Source organism: Martes martes (assembly GCF_963455335.1).
Source record: "Martes martes genome assembly, chromosome: 2".
Taxonomy (NCBI): Eukaryota; Metazoa; Chordata; class Mammalia; order Carnivora; family Mustelidae; genus Martes; species Martes martes.
Genome location: NC_137889.1, coordinates 84,765,494 through 84,781,664, shown reverse-complemented (window position 1 = coordinate 84,781,664; position 16,171 = coordinate 84,765,494).

Below are 16,171 nucleotides of genomic sequence, written 5' to 3'. Positions count from 1 at the left end.
CTTCCCCTTCCAGCATGGTCCTTCTTAGTCTCTGTGGTCCAGAGAGCTGCTTCAGCATCACCCCCCAGGTTATCAGATTTTCACAATTGTATAGTGTCTGTGGATGGTTGTTAGCTGGTGTTCTTGTTAGGGGGACTGAAGTCAGGAACAACCTCTATTGTCATCTGGATGACATCACATTTCCAACATGGAATTTCTTTTGGGGGCAGTGAAGATGATCTGAAATTGATTGCATGGTGGTTGCACAGCTTTGTGAATATGCTTTGCTTTTTCCACTGTGTCAGTGTCAGTTACTCAGCTTCTCTGTTCACAGCTTCCCTGTCTTCCTCCAAGGAAATGTTTGCGTTGGATCGATGGTGTAAGTGTCACCTGAACCAGAGATATCCAGATACTTCAGTCTTCCTCCCTGGACTCTTTTCAGAAGCCTGAGCCAAGTCTTGGAGCACTTTTAAGACCTGTCCATGGTCGTTTGCCTCGCAGGGCATCTGACACATAGTAGGGGATCAACAACTTGGATTGCATTATGTTGTTTCTCACTGTCCTCTCTTTAGGGCTGAGAGGTGATAGAAGGGTATTCTTTTAAAACAGGCTTGAGTGTGGACTTAAAATCCTACAAATGCAGAGCTCTGCCTACAGAACTGTATACTGCTGTACGGACGTCCAGGGAAGCTTTTGCAAAGTGCTGGTTCAAGCTCACAAAAGCTCTTTGTGGATCCCTCCTCAGGCACATTATATCATCCTCCAAGCCATTAAATTAATCCATTTTAATTGGATAATGACTCCCATTTTTGAATCTGTGGAAAATCCTCCCCACCTCCATCTGTATCTCCAGGGGCAGATTTCCAACATCCTGACAGCAGCAGGGCTTTCTGTCCTCCTTGTAGCCCTGCAGCCACCAGGGGCCAAAGACCAATTTGCTGTAATGAATTTAATATGTTTAGTCTGAGCCATATAGTTCCAGGCCAGCCAGAGAGGGCCCCACGTAGGGTGACTTTCCATGCAGTGAATCAAAGAGGTCTGTCGGCAACTATGGGCTGAGTGTGTGAACCCTGCTGGTGCCAATCCCATTTCAAGTCCAGTCAGCTTCCTAGCCACTTTCTGGACTGTCCCAAGACCTTTTTGGCAGCAGTTTATCATGCCTCTGGCTCCTAGAGTCTACACTAGGCCATTCTCAAGCATGTATTATAATTCTTGGAAGTTGTGCTCGTTGATTCCCCATTTAAAAGTTGGTCCTTGTTAGTGACAAGATAGAGTTTTGTGAGTGATCAAGTCCTTTGGATATCTTGAAAACCTATTTTTTATATGAGATCATGAGTATCTATATTTAAAATACTTAAAATAGAACTTCTAAGTTCTATTTTCAAAGGAAGGCAAATGCAAAATAGTTTAGGAATTGCTACATTTTAAGAACTTTAAGAGATTATCTGGTCCAGGTCTCTGCCTCTAGAAATAGACTACTTGAACTACTAGGACCCAGGACAACCATCTTCAGTCGAGATTGCAGGACCTTTGACAAGGTGGGTGCTGAAAGCCTATTATATCCATCCATTCCCCCATTCATTTATTCACCTGACATTATGAGAAAGTGCTCAGTTAGGCATTAGAAGAACCAAACATAATTAAAGAAGTTACCTTTATTTAAACAGTTCACATCTAGGTAAAAAAAACATAAAAATACCAACAGTCTGCTGAGGGCTGTCAGAGGTCTTTATTACTAAAAGAAAATTGGAACCAAGAAAAGTCTACTTCAAATGAATACATTCAAAATGGAGTGACTGGCTGGCTCAGTCAGTTAGGTGTCCAACTTGATTTTGGCTCAGGTAGTGATGCGAGGGTCGTGATCTCAAGGATTATGAAATTATGCCCCATATGGGCTTCGTGCTGAGCATGGAGCTTAAGATCCTCTGTCTTCCTCTCTCTCAGCACACTTTCCCCTCCACAATGGTCTCTCTCTCTAAAATAAATAAATAAATACAATTGACACCAACTTTTCCAAGTAAATTGGAAAACTAAGATTTGTTTGAGGATTAGTCTTAAAATTAAAAATATGAAAACAATTTTCATTTATTAAACAAAACTTGGATTATTATTTAATTTTATCTATGTTGCAGTTCTTAGAACATACAAAGATGGGATTAAAAAAAAGCATATTTGGTGACAAATGGCATTATGACTAGAGGGTACTATCATCCACAGATTATTTTTCAAAGATATTCAAGAGTTTTATCAGTTTTTCCAAGGACTGATGTCATCTTATTTTGATATCCAAACCATTTTATTCTTGCATCCCTATATTTATGATTTTTGTCTTCAACTGCTAATGTATTTAAACCTGCAAGCTTCTCTTTTTTAATAATTTTCCATGTGATTCCAGTATTTCTCTAGAAAAAAATCTTTACTCACCTTTGTAAAGCCCTACATTGTTTGCAAAATTTGCAGTGTCATAATGCAACTGGAAGGATACTGGGAACAGAAGAAGAAGAAGACGCCAGTGTAAACCTGGGTGGAATGTTTTGGTGAGGACTAATATTAATGGAGAGCTGATTCGTAAGTATATTTATGATTTTTTAAAATTTCTTTATTTTTTTATAAACATATAATGTATTCTTATCCCCAGGGGTACAGGTTTGTGAATCGCCAGTTTTACACACTTCACAGCACTCACCATAGCACATACCCTCCCCAATGTCCATAACCTTACCCCCTTCTCCCGACCGCCCTCCTCCCAGCAACCCTCAGTTTGTTTTGTGAGATTCAGAGTCACTTATGGTTTGTCTCCCTCCCGATCCCATCTTGTTTCATTTATTCTTCTCCTACCCCCCTAACCCTCCATGTTGCATCTCCACTTCCTCATATCAGGGAGATCATATGATAGTTGTCTTTCTCCGACTGACTTATTTCACTAAGCATGATACCCTCTAGTTCCATTCACGTTGTCGCAAATGGCAAGATTTCATTTCTTTTGATGGCTGCATAGTATTCCATTGTGTATATATACCACATCTTCTTTATGCATTCATCTGTTGATGGACATCTAGGTTCTTTCCATGGTTTGGCTATTGTAGACATTGCTGCTATAAACATTTGGGTGCATGTGTCCCTTTGGATCACTACGTTTATATCCTTAGGGTAAATACCCAGTAGTGCAATTGCTGGGTCATAAGGTAGTTCTATTTTCACCTTTTTGAGGAACCTCCATGCTGTTTTCCAGAGTGGGTGCACCAGCTTGCATTCCCACCAACAGTGTAGGAGGGTTCCCCTTTCACCGCATCCTTGCCAGCATCTGTCATTTCCTGACTTGTTAATTTTAGCCATTCTGACTGGTGTGAGGTGATATGTCATTGTGGTTTTGATTTGTATTTCCCTGATGATGAGTGATGTGGAGCACTTTTTCATGTGTCTGTTGGCCATCTGGATGTCTTCTTTGCAGAAATGTCTGTTCATGTCTTCTGCCCATTTCTTGATTGATTATTTGTTCTTTGGGTGTTGAGTTTGATAAGTTCTTTATAGATTTTGGACACTAGCCCTTTACCTGATATGTCGTTTGCAAATATCTTCTCCCATTCTGTCAGTTGTCTTTTGGTTTTGTTAACTGTTTCCTTTGCTGTGCAAAATCTTTTGATCTTGATGAAATCTCAATAGTTCATTTTTGCCCTTGCTTCCATTACCTTTGGTGATGTTCCTACGAAGAAGTTGCTGTGGCTGAGGTCAAAGAGGTTGCTGCCTGTGTTCTCCTCAAGGATTTTGATGGATTCTTTTCTCACATTGAGGTCCTTCATCCATTTTGAGTCTATTTTTTTGTGTGGTGTAAGGAAATGGTCCAATTTCATTTTTCTCCATGTGGCTGTCCAATTTTCCCAACACCATTTATTGAAGAGGCTGTCTTTTTTCCATTGGACATTCTTTCCTGCTTTGTCGAAGATTAGTTGACCATAGAGTTGAGGGTCTATTTCTGGGCTCTCTATTCTGTTCCTTTGATCTATGTGTCTGTTTTTGTGCCAGTACCATGCTGTCTTGAGGATGACAGCTTTGTAATAGAGCTTGAAGTCTGGAATTGTGATGCCACCAACTTTGGCTTTCTTTTTCAATATTCCTTTGGCTATTCGAGGTCTTTTCTGGTTCCATATAAATTTTAGGATTATTTGTTCTATTTCTTTGAAAAAAATGGATGGGATTTTGATAGGGATTGCATTAAATGTGTAGATTGCTTTAGGTAGCATAGACATTTTCACAATGTTTATTCTTCCAATCCATGAGCATGGAACATTTTTCCATTTCTTTGTGTCTTCCTCAATTTCTTTCATGAGTACTTTATAGTTTTCTGAGTATAGATTCTTTGCCTCTTTGGTTAGATTTATTCCTAGGTATCTTATAGTTTTGGGTGCAATTGTAAATGGGATTGACTCCTTAATTTCTCTTTCTTCTGTCTTGTTGTTGGTGTAGAGAAATGCAACTGATTTCTGTGCTTTGATTTTATATCCTGACACTTTGCTAAATTCCTGTACAAGTTCTAGCAGTTTTGGAATGGAGTCTTTTGGGTTTTCCACATATAGTATCATATCATCTGCAGAGAGTGACAGTTTGAATTCTTCTTTGCCAATTTGGATGCCTTTAATTTCTTTTTGTTGTCTGATTGCTGAGGCTGGGACTTCTAGTACTATGTTGAATAGCAGTGGTGATAATGGACATCCCTGCCGTGTTCCTGACCTTAGCAGAAAAGCTTTCAGTTTTTCTCCATTGAGAATGATATTTGCGGTGGGTTTTTCATAGATGGCTTTGATAATATTGAGGTATGTGCCTTCTATCCCTACACTTTGAAGAGTTTTAATCAGGAAGGGATGCTGCACTTTGTCAAATGCTTTTTCGGCATCTATTGAGAGTATCATATGGTTCTTACTCTTTCTTTTATTAATGTATTGTATCACATTGATGGATTTGCGGATGTTGAACCAACCTTGCAGCCCTGGAATAAATCCCACTTGGTCGTGGTGAATAATCCTTTTAATGTACTGTTGGATCCTATTGGCCAGTATTTTGGTGAGAATTTTCGCATCTGTGTTCATCAAGGATATTGGTCTGTAATTCTCTTTTTTGAGGGGATCCTTGTCTGGTTTGGGGACCAAGGTGATGCTGGCCTCATAAAATGAGTTTGGAAGTTTTCCTTCCATTTCTATTTTTTGGAACAGTTTCAGGAGAATAGGAATTAGTTCTTCTTTAAATGTTTGGTAGAATTCCCCTGGGAAGCCTTCTGGCCCTGGGCTTTTGTTTGTTTGGAGATTTTTGAAGACTATTTCAATCTCCTTACTGGTTATGGGTCTGTTCAGGCTTTCTATTTCTTCCTGGTTCAGTTGTGGTAGTTTATATGTCTTTAGGAATGCATCCATTTCTTCCAGATTGTCAAATTTGTTGGCGTAGAGTTGCTCATAGTATGTTCTTATAATTGTTTGTATTTCTTTGGTGTTAGTTGTGATCTCTCCTCTTTCATTCATGATTTTATTTATTTGGGTCCTTTCTCTTTTCTTTTTGATAAGTCTGGCCAGGGGGTTATCAATCTTATTAATTCTTTCAAAGAACCAGCTCCTAGTTTCATTGATTTGGTCTATTGTGTTTTTTTGTTTGTTTGTTTGTTTGTTTCTATTTCATTGATTTCTGCTCTAATCTTTATTATTTCTCTTCTCCTGCTGGGTTTTGGCTTTCTTTCTTGTTCTTTCTCCAGCTCCTTTAGGTGTAGGGTTAGGTTGTATATTTGAGACCTTTCTTGTTTCTTGAGAAAGGCTATATATTTTCACCTCACGAGTGCCTTTGCTGTGTCCCACAGATTTTGAAACTTTGTGTTTTCATTATCATTTGTTTCCTTGAATTTTTCAATTTTTTAATTTCCTGGTTGACCCATTCATTCTTTAGAAGGATGCTGTTTAGTCTCCATGTATTTGTGTTCTTTCCAAATTTCCTCTTGTGATTGAGTTCTAGCTTCAGAGCATTGTGGTCTGAAAATATGCAGGGAATGATCCCAATCTTTTGATACTGGTTGAGACCTGATTTATGACCCAGGATGTGATCTATTCTGGAGAATCTTCCATGTGCACTAGAGAAGAATGTGTATTCTGTTGCTTTGGAATGAAATGTTCTAAATATATCTGTGATGTCCATCTGGTCCAGTGTGTCATTTAAGGCCTTTATTTCCTTGTTGATCTTTTGCTTGGATGACCTGTCCATTTCAGTGAGTGGATTGTTAAAGTCCCCTACTATTATTGTATTATTGTCGATATGTTTCTTTGATTTTGTTATTAATTGGTTTATATAGTTGGCTGCTCCCACGTTAGGGGCATAGATATTTAAAATTGTTAGATCTTCTTGTTGGACAGACCTTTTGAGAATGATATAGTGTCCTTCCTCATCTCTTATTATAGTCTTTGGCTTAAAGCCTAATTGATCTGATATAAGGATTGCCACTCCAGCTTTCTTCTGATGTTCATTGGCATGGTAAATTGTTTTCCACCCCCTCACTTTAAACTGGAGGTGTCTTTGGGTCTAAAATGAGTTTCTTGTAGGCAAGGTATTGATGGGTTTTGTTTTTTTATCCATTCTGATACCCTGTGTCTATTGATTGGGGCATTTAGCCCATTTACATTCAGGGTAACTATTGAGAGATATGAATTTAGGGCCATTGTATTGCCTGTAAGGTGACTGTTACTGTATATTGTCTCTGTTCCTTTCTGATCTACAACTTTTAGACTCTCTCTTTGCTTAGAGGACCCCTTTCAATATTTCCTGTAGAGCTGGTTTGGTGTTTGCAAATTCTTTCAGTTTTTGTTTGTCCTGGAAGCTTTTTATCTCTCCTTCTATTTTCAATGATAGCCTAGCTGGATATAGTATTCTTGGCTGCATGTTTTTCTCATTCAGTGCTCTGAATATATCATGCCAGTTCTTTCTGGCCTGACAGGTCTCTGTGGAGAAGTCTGCTGCCAATCTAATATTTTTACCATTGTATGTTACAGACTTATTTTCCTGGGCTGCTTTCAGGATTTTCTCTTTGTCACTAAGACTTGTAAATTTTACTATTAGGTGATGGGGTGTGGACCTATTCTTGTTGATTTTGAGGGGGGTTCTCTGCACCTCCTGGATTTTGATGCTTGTTCCCTTTGCCAGATTAGCAAAATTCTTTACAATAATTCTCTCCAATATACCTTCTGCTCCCCTCTCTCTTTCTTCTTCTTCTGGAATCCCAATTATTCTAATGTTGTTTCATCTTAGGGTGTCACTTATCTCTCGAATTCTCTCCTTGTGGTCCCGTATTTGTTTGTCTCTCTTTTGCTCAGCTTCTTTATTCTCTGTCATTTGGTCTTTTATGTCACTAATTCTTTCTTCTGCCTCATTTATCCTAGCAGTAAGAGCCTCCATTTTTTATTGCACCTCATTAATAGCTTTTTTGATTTCAACTTGCTTAGATTTTAGTTCTTTTATTTTTCCAGAAATTGCTTTTATCTCTCCAGAGAGGGTTTCTCTAATATCTTCCATGCCTTTTTCGAGCCTGGCTAGAACCTTGAAAATCATCATTCTGAACTCTATATCTGACATATTACCAATGTCTGTATTGATTAGGTCCTTAGCCTTTGGTACTTCCTCTTGTTCTTTTTTTTATGGTGAGTTTTTCAGCCTTATCATTTTGTCCAGATAAGAGTATATGAAGGAACAAATAAAATACTGAAAGGGTGGCAAAGACCCCAGGAAAATGCACTTTTACCAAATCAGAAGAGACCCCAAATTGTGGGGGGAGAAAGGGGATAAAATGAAGTTCAGAAAAAAAAAATTAAAAAAAGAATACAAATACAGAAAAAATATAAACAAGAAAAAAATATATATAGTAGATAAACTAGTTAAAAAACGTTAAAAAGGGGGCACCTGGGTGGCTCAATGGGTTAAAGCCTCTGCCTTCGGCTCAGGTCATGATCTCGGGGTCCTGGGATCGAGCCCCGCATAGGCCTCTCTGCTCAGCAGGGAGCCTGCTTCCCTTCCTCTCTCTCTCTGTCTGCCTCTCTGCCTACTTGTGATCTCTGTCAAATAAATAAAATCTTTTTTAAAAAAAAGTTAAAAAAGAAAAGGGTAAAAGTTAAAAAAATTTAGCAGAAGAAAAAATAAATAAATATAATTTTAAAAAAATTAAATTAACTGTAAGACTAAAGAATCATGGGGAGAAAACCATGAGTTCCATGCTTTGCTTTCTCTTCCTCTGGAATTCTGCTGCTGTCCTTGGTAGGTGAACTTGGTCTTGGCTGGATTTCTTGTTGATCTTCTGGGGAAGGGGCCTGTTGTAGTGATTCTCAAATGTCTTTGCCCGAGGTGGAATTGCATCACCCTTACCAGGGGCTGGGCTAAGTAATTGCTCAGGTTTGCTTTCGGGAGCTTTCATTCCCTGAGCGCTCTCCGTAGAGTTCCGGAGGACAGGAATGAAAATGGCGGCCTCCCAGTCTCCAGCCCGGAGGAGCCGAGAGCTCAGGGCCCCACTCCTCAGTGCGCCCTCAGAGAAAAGAGCCCAATCCCTCCCGTCTCCGTGGCCTCCGGCCGCGCTCCGAGCTCACCCAGCCTGCGACCGGTTCAAGGTAACCCCGAGCTGAGAGCTCAATCCTCGGCTGTGTCTCTGTAGCCGGCTTCCCCTATCTAATACCTGCGAGCTTTGCAACACTCAGACACCCCTGATCCTTAGGTGACCCTGCGGGACCTAGGGCCACACTGGCCCCGCGTGGGCTTCACCCCGGTTTAGCCTCTGGAGCGATGTCCCTCAGTGGAGCAGACTTTTAAAAGTCCTGATTTTGTGCTCCGTTGCTCTGCCGCTTGCCGGGAGCCGGCCCCTCCCGCCGTGGTCTATCGTCCCGTTGCTTTGGATTCACTTCTCCGCCGGTTCTACCTTCCAGAAAGTGGTCGATTTTCTGTTTCTAGAATTTCTGTTCTTCTTCTCTTCGATCTCCTGTTGGATTTGTAGGTGTTTTCAATGGTTTGATAAGCTATCTAGCTGATCTTCTGCTCCCTGATGTAGCCTCAGCCTGCTACTTCTCTGCCATCTTGACTCCTCCCAAGTATATTTATGATTTATTGGTTCTTCTCAAACTCTTTATAGAGTTACAGAGGTTTAGAAAATGGATACTTATATAATAACAATCATCTACACCTCTGTAACATACTAAGAGTTCAAGTGGCACAAAAATTAGGAAGATGCTGGAATTAAAAAATTAAGATTTATTTAAAGGCAAGAAGTGGTTGTGTTCCCGTGACTGATTCCCATGGGAAATCACTCTGTGAGTATGACTCAGCCACTGATACAATCAATATCAGTCGTAACTAGACTAGTGGTTATTAAAGTTGCTTGAAATCACTGGAGTTAGGTTCTATTATAGCCAAGCATGTTCCTGAGGTTTTCTGGTTCTAAATTCAGTGAATAACTCTTCCACCATCTGACAGGCTCTCAATTACTCATGAATCCTGGAAAATGTCATTTTTGTTATTCCTATTATATTATTTTCCCAGAATCCCAGTCTTTATAGGATGCTTGCAAGAAGAATAGAAGTTGTTTTATATGCCAACCAAATGCTCTTTTACTAAAACAATGAAGCTGTCTCCTGGAGTGGCCTACTACTCCACTGAGTCTACTTTGCAAGCCATTTCCTAGCTTGTTAAATGGAGTGGGTTGTGAGATGAGGTGCCATGAAGTACCAAGTCCAGAGTCTTAGGTAGATTATATGCAAACACTTATGTGATTTCTACAATACAAACATTTATTATCCTTAATCTTCCAGAACATTTATCATGCATATGTAGTAGAAGGTACACACTTTAAGGTGTTGTTGGAAAACTGTTTGAAAAAACAGAGCCAGGGTAATAGCAAAGGGAAATTACTGAAGGCAGATGAAAAATCAAGCCAGCAGAAACCAAGTATGGTCCCATGCCAAAGTGAGAGGAAACACCAACCTTACTGTTGGTGTTGATACAGGAACCATCTTTCGGTTTCAAGCAATGAGAATCTAACACAAGCCAGCTTTAATTCAATAATGGGACTTTATAGGCTCACAAAACCAAACTAAGAATACAAGACTATATTGGCCTCAGGAATGACTCAATATCATTCCCAAATGCTATCAAAACTATCCCTTTCTCTATTTCTATTCAGCATCTTGGCTTTTTATCTGTACTGACCTCATCCTCTCTAACTTCCAGATGTTCAATCTCTGTGTAATGGGCAAAGACATCCTTCATGTTAGCCCAGCAATTCTGCCACCAGAAAGGTAAAAGTGTTCCGTCCTATCCACCTTAAGTGGAACAATTTCAGGAGAGAGCTCAGTTTAGATCACCTGAACATCACTTGTCACCCTGGCTTCTCCAGTGTCTGGGGACAGACGGATACCATAACTGATCTTATGTGGATCTTTGGACCTCTTATCAGACCAAGCAGGTAGGCTGTGTTACCAGAAAAATGGAGAAAAGCTGGTCAGAAAGAGACAACAGCTACTACAGGGACAAATCTTCACCTTCTATTACTTTTTGCCGTTCCATTTGTCTCCTAGTATTACATGTTGCTTATAGGTCCTCAGCTAGGTCATTGAAATTAACTGGGGTTAATCTGACCTGGACTTGAATTATATTTTCATTAGTATAGTACCCAGTTGTGAAACAGAATTTATGCAGGAATAAGATATAATTTACAGATGTTCTTTGTTCAGTAGTGTGAGCCTCTTTACTGTGATTAAACCTGAGAAATAGTGTGGGTTCCTCTCCCTTAATTTAATTAACTGATTTGATAAATTAGAAGAGGTGTGGCAGCAAACACATTGAAATTTTTAGTTCAAAGTAAATTTGTTTCTAAAAATGTCCTGCCTTCTCTCAAAAATGCTGTAAGAAAAATCCAATAAAACCTCTTTCATCTCCTTGAACGAAAAAAGCAACACACAGTTCAATTGGTTTTAGTAGTATTTATGGTTCTAAATGTTTTTACTTCAAGTATATTTATTGATATACATATGCTATACATTTTTACTCATTCATGGCCTTGAAACTAGGTTTTAAAAGTCATCCAGTACATCAAAACTTGTTTACCTTGTAAAACTTGCCCTTGGCTTTGTTAAGAATCAGTCCACCCAAAGATCAATAAACATATATTGATCCTTTCAACAGTTCCGGACTCTGAACTAAGAGCGACAAGAGAAAAAACAAAAGTCTTTAACATGTTTACTGTTTAGTGAGGGAGAGAAGACTATGAACTGAAATAAGAGAGAAATATGCATGGCAACGTACCATAAATAAGGAATTTAGCAATTTGATTGAAGTCATGCACAGGCTTCATGACACTGGTGGGGTGGAGAATCACTGCAACCAAGCAATAATGACACTCCTTTTCCATCATTCTCACCTGCCTCTATCCTGAAATAGGTGAGCTCAATCCCCCAGTAATAGCAAATGTGTTTAAATTAAGGTAGCATTAGGAGTTATAACAAACATTTCCCAAGTTGCATGATAATGAGGATTACTCAAACAGGACTAGGTTCAAGATGGGTATTTGTGATCACCACTCAGTAATTCAGAAACCCAGGATGCTTTCATCTTGTGGCTCCTCCACCATCAACACAGGGCTTTGAAGGATATCTGCTTGTCTGATTCAAGCCAAAGGAAGGAGGAAACATGTATAGGAGATTTTCCTAAGCCAGGTCTAGAATGGCACCCATTTCTTCTGCTCATGCTCCATTGACTAGAAGTCAGATTTGTGGCCACATTTATCTGGCTTAAAAATGTCACCTAGGTGTGTGTACAGGTTGAAGAAAGAATGGGTTTTATGAATAGTCAGCTATAACATCCATGAATACTGGATTCAAAAAACAAAAAAGGGAAGGGGAACAGGGTGCTGGTTGAAATGCATCATTTGATGACCTGCACTTTTTAAGAAACAGGCATGCTGAACTTCATTAATGGAAGGGTGGCCTTCTCCAGTGACAGTTACAGATTTGTGGAATGTGTTCAAAGGTGACTGGGCATTTTTAGATATGTTCAGCTTATATATGTGTAAATACTAGCAAGAGAAGTGTCGCAGTAATGCTTCATTACATTCTCAGACAGAAGTATTGTAATATAAAAAGATTGTGTGTGTGTGTGTGTCTGTGTGTGTGTGTGTGCATGCACTGAATGGGCACATATGTATCTTCATAAATAATCCACATGAACACAAACCACTGCTATTATGTCAATAGTAAAATATGAATGTTTCTCAAATGAAGTGGATATATATTTTAAAGTTCCCAGTAGAGTGTAAGATATAAGTAATACATTCTTTATTATTTTTTAAAAAGATTTATTTATTTATTTGAGAGAGAGGCAGAGGGAGAGAGAGTCCTAAGCAGATTCTGCACTGAGCGTGGAGCCTCATGTGGGGCTCCATACCAAGACTCTAAGATCTGGACCTGAGCCAAAACCAAGAGTCAGCCACCCAACTGTCTGAGCCACCCAGGTGTCTTACGTAAGACATTTTCATAATGTGTTCATTCATCTGCACAAAGGTAATTTATTGAATAGAAACACCTGTTTGGGAGATGTTATGGGTTGAATTGTGTCACCAATGGAGATATATTGAAGTCCTAACCCCTGCATCTGTGCCTGCAACCTTATTTGAAAATACTGTCTTTGCAGATGTAATCAGGTTACAGTAAAGTCATACTGAATTAGGGTGAACCCTAATCCAATGACTAATGTCCTCATAAGCAGAGGATATTTAGACACAGTGTGACCAGGAATGTATGGAGGACACCATGAGAAGAGACTGGAGTCATAGATTTATAAGCTAAGGAACACCAAGATTTGCCAGCAACTACCAGAAGTTAGGAGAGAGGCATGGAATAGATTCTCAGAACCTCCAGAAATAACCAACCCTGCCAACACCTGAATTTTAGACTTCTAGCCTCCAGACTTATGAGAGAATACATTTCTGTTGTTTTAAGCCACCCAGTTTGTGGTAATTTGTAACAGCAGTCCTAGGAAGCTAGCACATGGGTTATACATTTATTTATAGTATTGATGCCTACCTCTTATAAACTTTCAACTTGCACATTTTCATGCTTATAAAAAAAGGTATGAGCCAGAGCATAAGAATTGTGACTCTGTTCACTGCCAACAAATGGGATAACAGTTGCTGTTACAAAATTACTTTGGTCTTATAAACAACTGAATTTCAGAATACTTTTCAGAAACTAGCCAGTTTGCAAGTAAAGGAGCGCCTGGGTCATTTAAAGTACTCATATATATTTATATATATCAATAACATTTATCTCATGAGAGGAGTATCTAACTCTATTACGTACATGGGAGGAACAAAAACCAATCTTTTTTCATTTCACAGGGTGTCTCAGTAAGCGGAAGTTTTGCCTTTTTCACAAATGAACATTAGAAACCCCAAACTAACAATGCCTATATATCTCAAGAAGGTTACTCAATGCCTCTGAGCTCCCATTTAGATAAATTGGAAGCTGACCTACCAAATGGAGATGATGTTAAGGATCTTAGGTTGTCCCAACCCCTTGAGACCAAGAACTTGACCCTGAGGTCAAGTTGTGACAGGTTGTGTTTCACAGCAGGGCCAAGCTGAGGAGCTGTTCTCACCTACCAAGCACGTAGCTCTTGTCCACAGCATGGGCTCCAACACACCATGTCTGAGAGGGTGAAGTTGATGCTCATGCTGGTTTTATAGGCAATTGTGTTTTCCTTCCTTCTTAGAGCACATTCAGTCCTTCCAGAATATATATCTTCTTCTAGGAGATTCCCGCTTTTATTGAGACATTGGTGAAGGCAGTTAAAACTTGTAGTAGCACTTTAGATTTTGTTTCTGGTTATAATTACATTGATGGGAAGACCACACACATAAATATTCTTCATTTTTACTTTCATATGAGAAAATCTATTTCGATGCCATTTGGCAAACACAAACCTCATGGTTTACCTGAGAGGAGGAATAAGTTGAGATCGTAATCATTTCTCAAGAGAGAGGAGGTCAAGAATAGGTGTGGTTCTTCATACTGAGCCAGGAAGGATTAAGACAGCATTAATTACAAAGTTTCCTCTTTTCTGTCCTTTTCAAGCATGGGCAACACATGAAAACAATTTCCTGTACTTTGTCTTTCGATTTAATGCTTGCTATAGACATGTGTTACATTTTAATGGGAGCATGGTTAGAGGAGAAATTGTATTCAAACTATATAGTCAGAAGAGTATGGTGGATAAGTTTCTTGCATAGATGGAAAGAATTATATTATTGACCACATAAATTAGATTTGGAATACTTGACAGGATTCTATGATCTATTTCCATGTTGTTTCTAATGCTGGGACTCTATGTTTCTTAGAGAGGTTCCTTATAATTCTTAATCCTTTGGTTTGTTTTTTCATTTGATTAAGTTCCTTTAACAAGGGGCTGCTTGGAATCGGGCCATGTATTAATGTTTGTGGCAGATGAAGAGACAGTAACAATAAATAACAACAACAAACTATTGGAAGTTTGAAGTCTATAAGTGGAAGGTCTAGTTGAACTTGAAGTGAAAAATCCGAGTAATGAATCTCCCCAATAAAAAAGTGACCATCTTTGGTTGTGTGAACTTCTCAGGGTTCTGAAGACTCCACTCTTTATTTTACCTTTCAGAAAAACTTAAACCTCAAAAAAGCAAAACAATGAAATAAAACTTAGGCTCAAGATTTAAAACACCCTTCTAAAGGTGGAACTTTTGTGTTTTTTTCTAGAATATTGGCTTTTCAGTAGGACCTGGCAATATCTATGAAAATTCCCCAGAGTTTGGGAATCTTCTTTTATTACAAAACAGGCTTTTCATTACTTTTAAAATTCTCTTCATTGGCCTCTGTCATTTTTTTTTCCTAATAAAGAATACCACAAAATGGTCAATGAGTAAGACCAGAAGCCCAGAGTAAGACCCCAGAAGAGTTTTATGTCTCTGAACAGTTTTACATGATCATCTACAGAAAGGCCAGGATCAAATCTTCATGGTGCCAGGCAAAGTTTTAGTTTTTTGGGTCATAGCACTTGGCAAAATGACGTAAATTTGCAACCACTGGAAAAAGCTGAATTTTCTGATTCCCTGTATGAATCGATATGACTTCATTATCTTGTACTGGGAGTAATTCTTAGCCATGTATTTTTTTCTATCAGAAGACAAACCTAGGAAGAAAATACAATAATAGTTTAAAAATCGATAAACCAGAATTCCCAGCTAAAAATGTCAAAAACAACTTCCTTTTGCAACCCAGAATAAATAGCTTAGTCAGCAAATAGAGGGAAACATAAAATAGGTGTCATTTCTTCTTCCCCCAGGTATTTGGTATTTGGTGTCTTTATCTTTCAGAGTGCTGATTGGGACCCTCAAATAACCTCTCTATCCCTTACGATATGGAGCACGAGAGAACTCTTCCTTTACACAGGGACACAGAAGTCACAGAAAAAAGATATCCTATAGTCCATACTAAAAATACTGACTTTTCTTTTTTACTGTGAAATTAAAGAATGCAAATTGAAACAGTAAGACACCAATTTTCAAATATTCAGTTGGCAAAGTATGTTGATTATGCTAACATTGGATACTACTAATAAGAGGTTGAGTGAGAGGGACACTCTTACACAAAAATCTGGATGATTTTTTTTTTTTGAGATTACTGTAGTCAAATCCCTGTTAAATTGCCTTTTGCAATGAGATGAGCACCTACACAAAGTATAAAGCAATGTAAATATAACTGTTACAGCCATTTCTTTTACCAACTTTTGGTCACATCAATCCTACCTGTGGGGATTTAGACCCCACTGCTTTTGTGTTTGATTTTTGTGCTACCATGAGTGTGTTCTTTTTCTCTCATTTGTTCCTTCTTTTTAAAAAAAAATTATTTTACTTCCCATTTCCATTGTTGCTAATATTATCATTATTCTAATATTGTTCATATGATATATTATCTTCTACTATTTAACTGGGATATAATTAGCATATAATATTGTGTTCGTTTTAGGTGTATAACATAATGACTTGCTATAGGTATATATTGTGAGATGATCACAATAATGTTTAGTTAACATCCATCACCACACTCAGTTATAGTTTTTTTCTCCTTGTGATGAGAACTTTTAGACTCTACTCTGTTAGCCACAT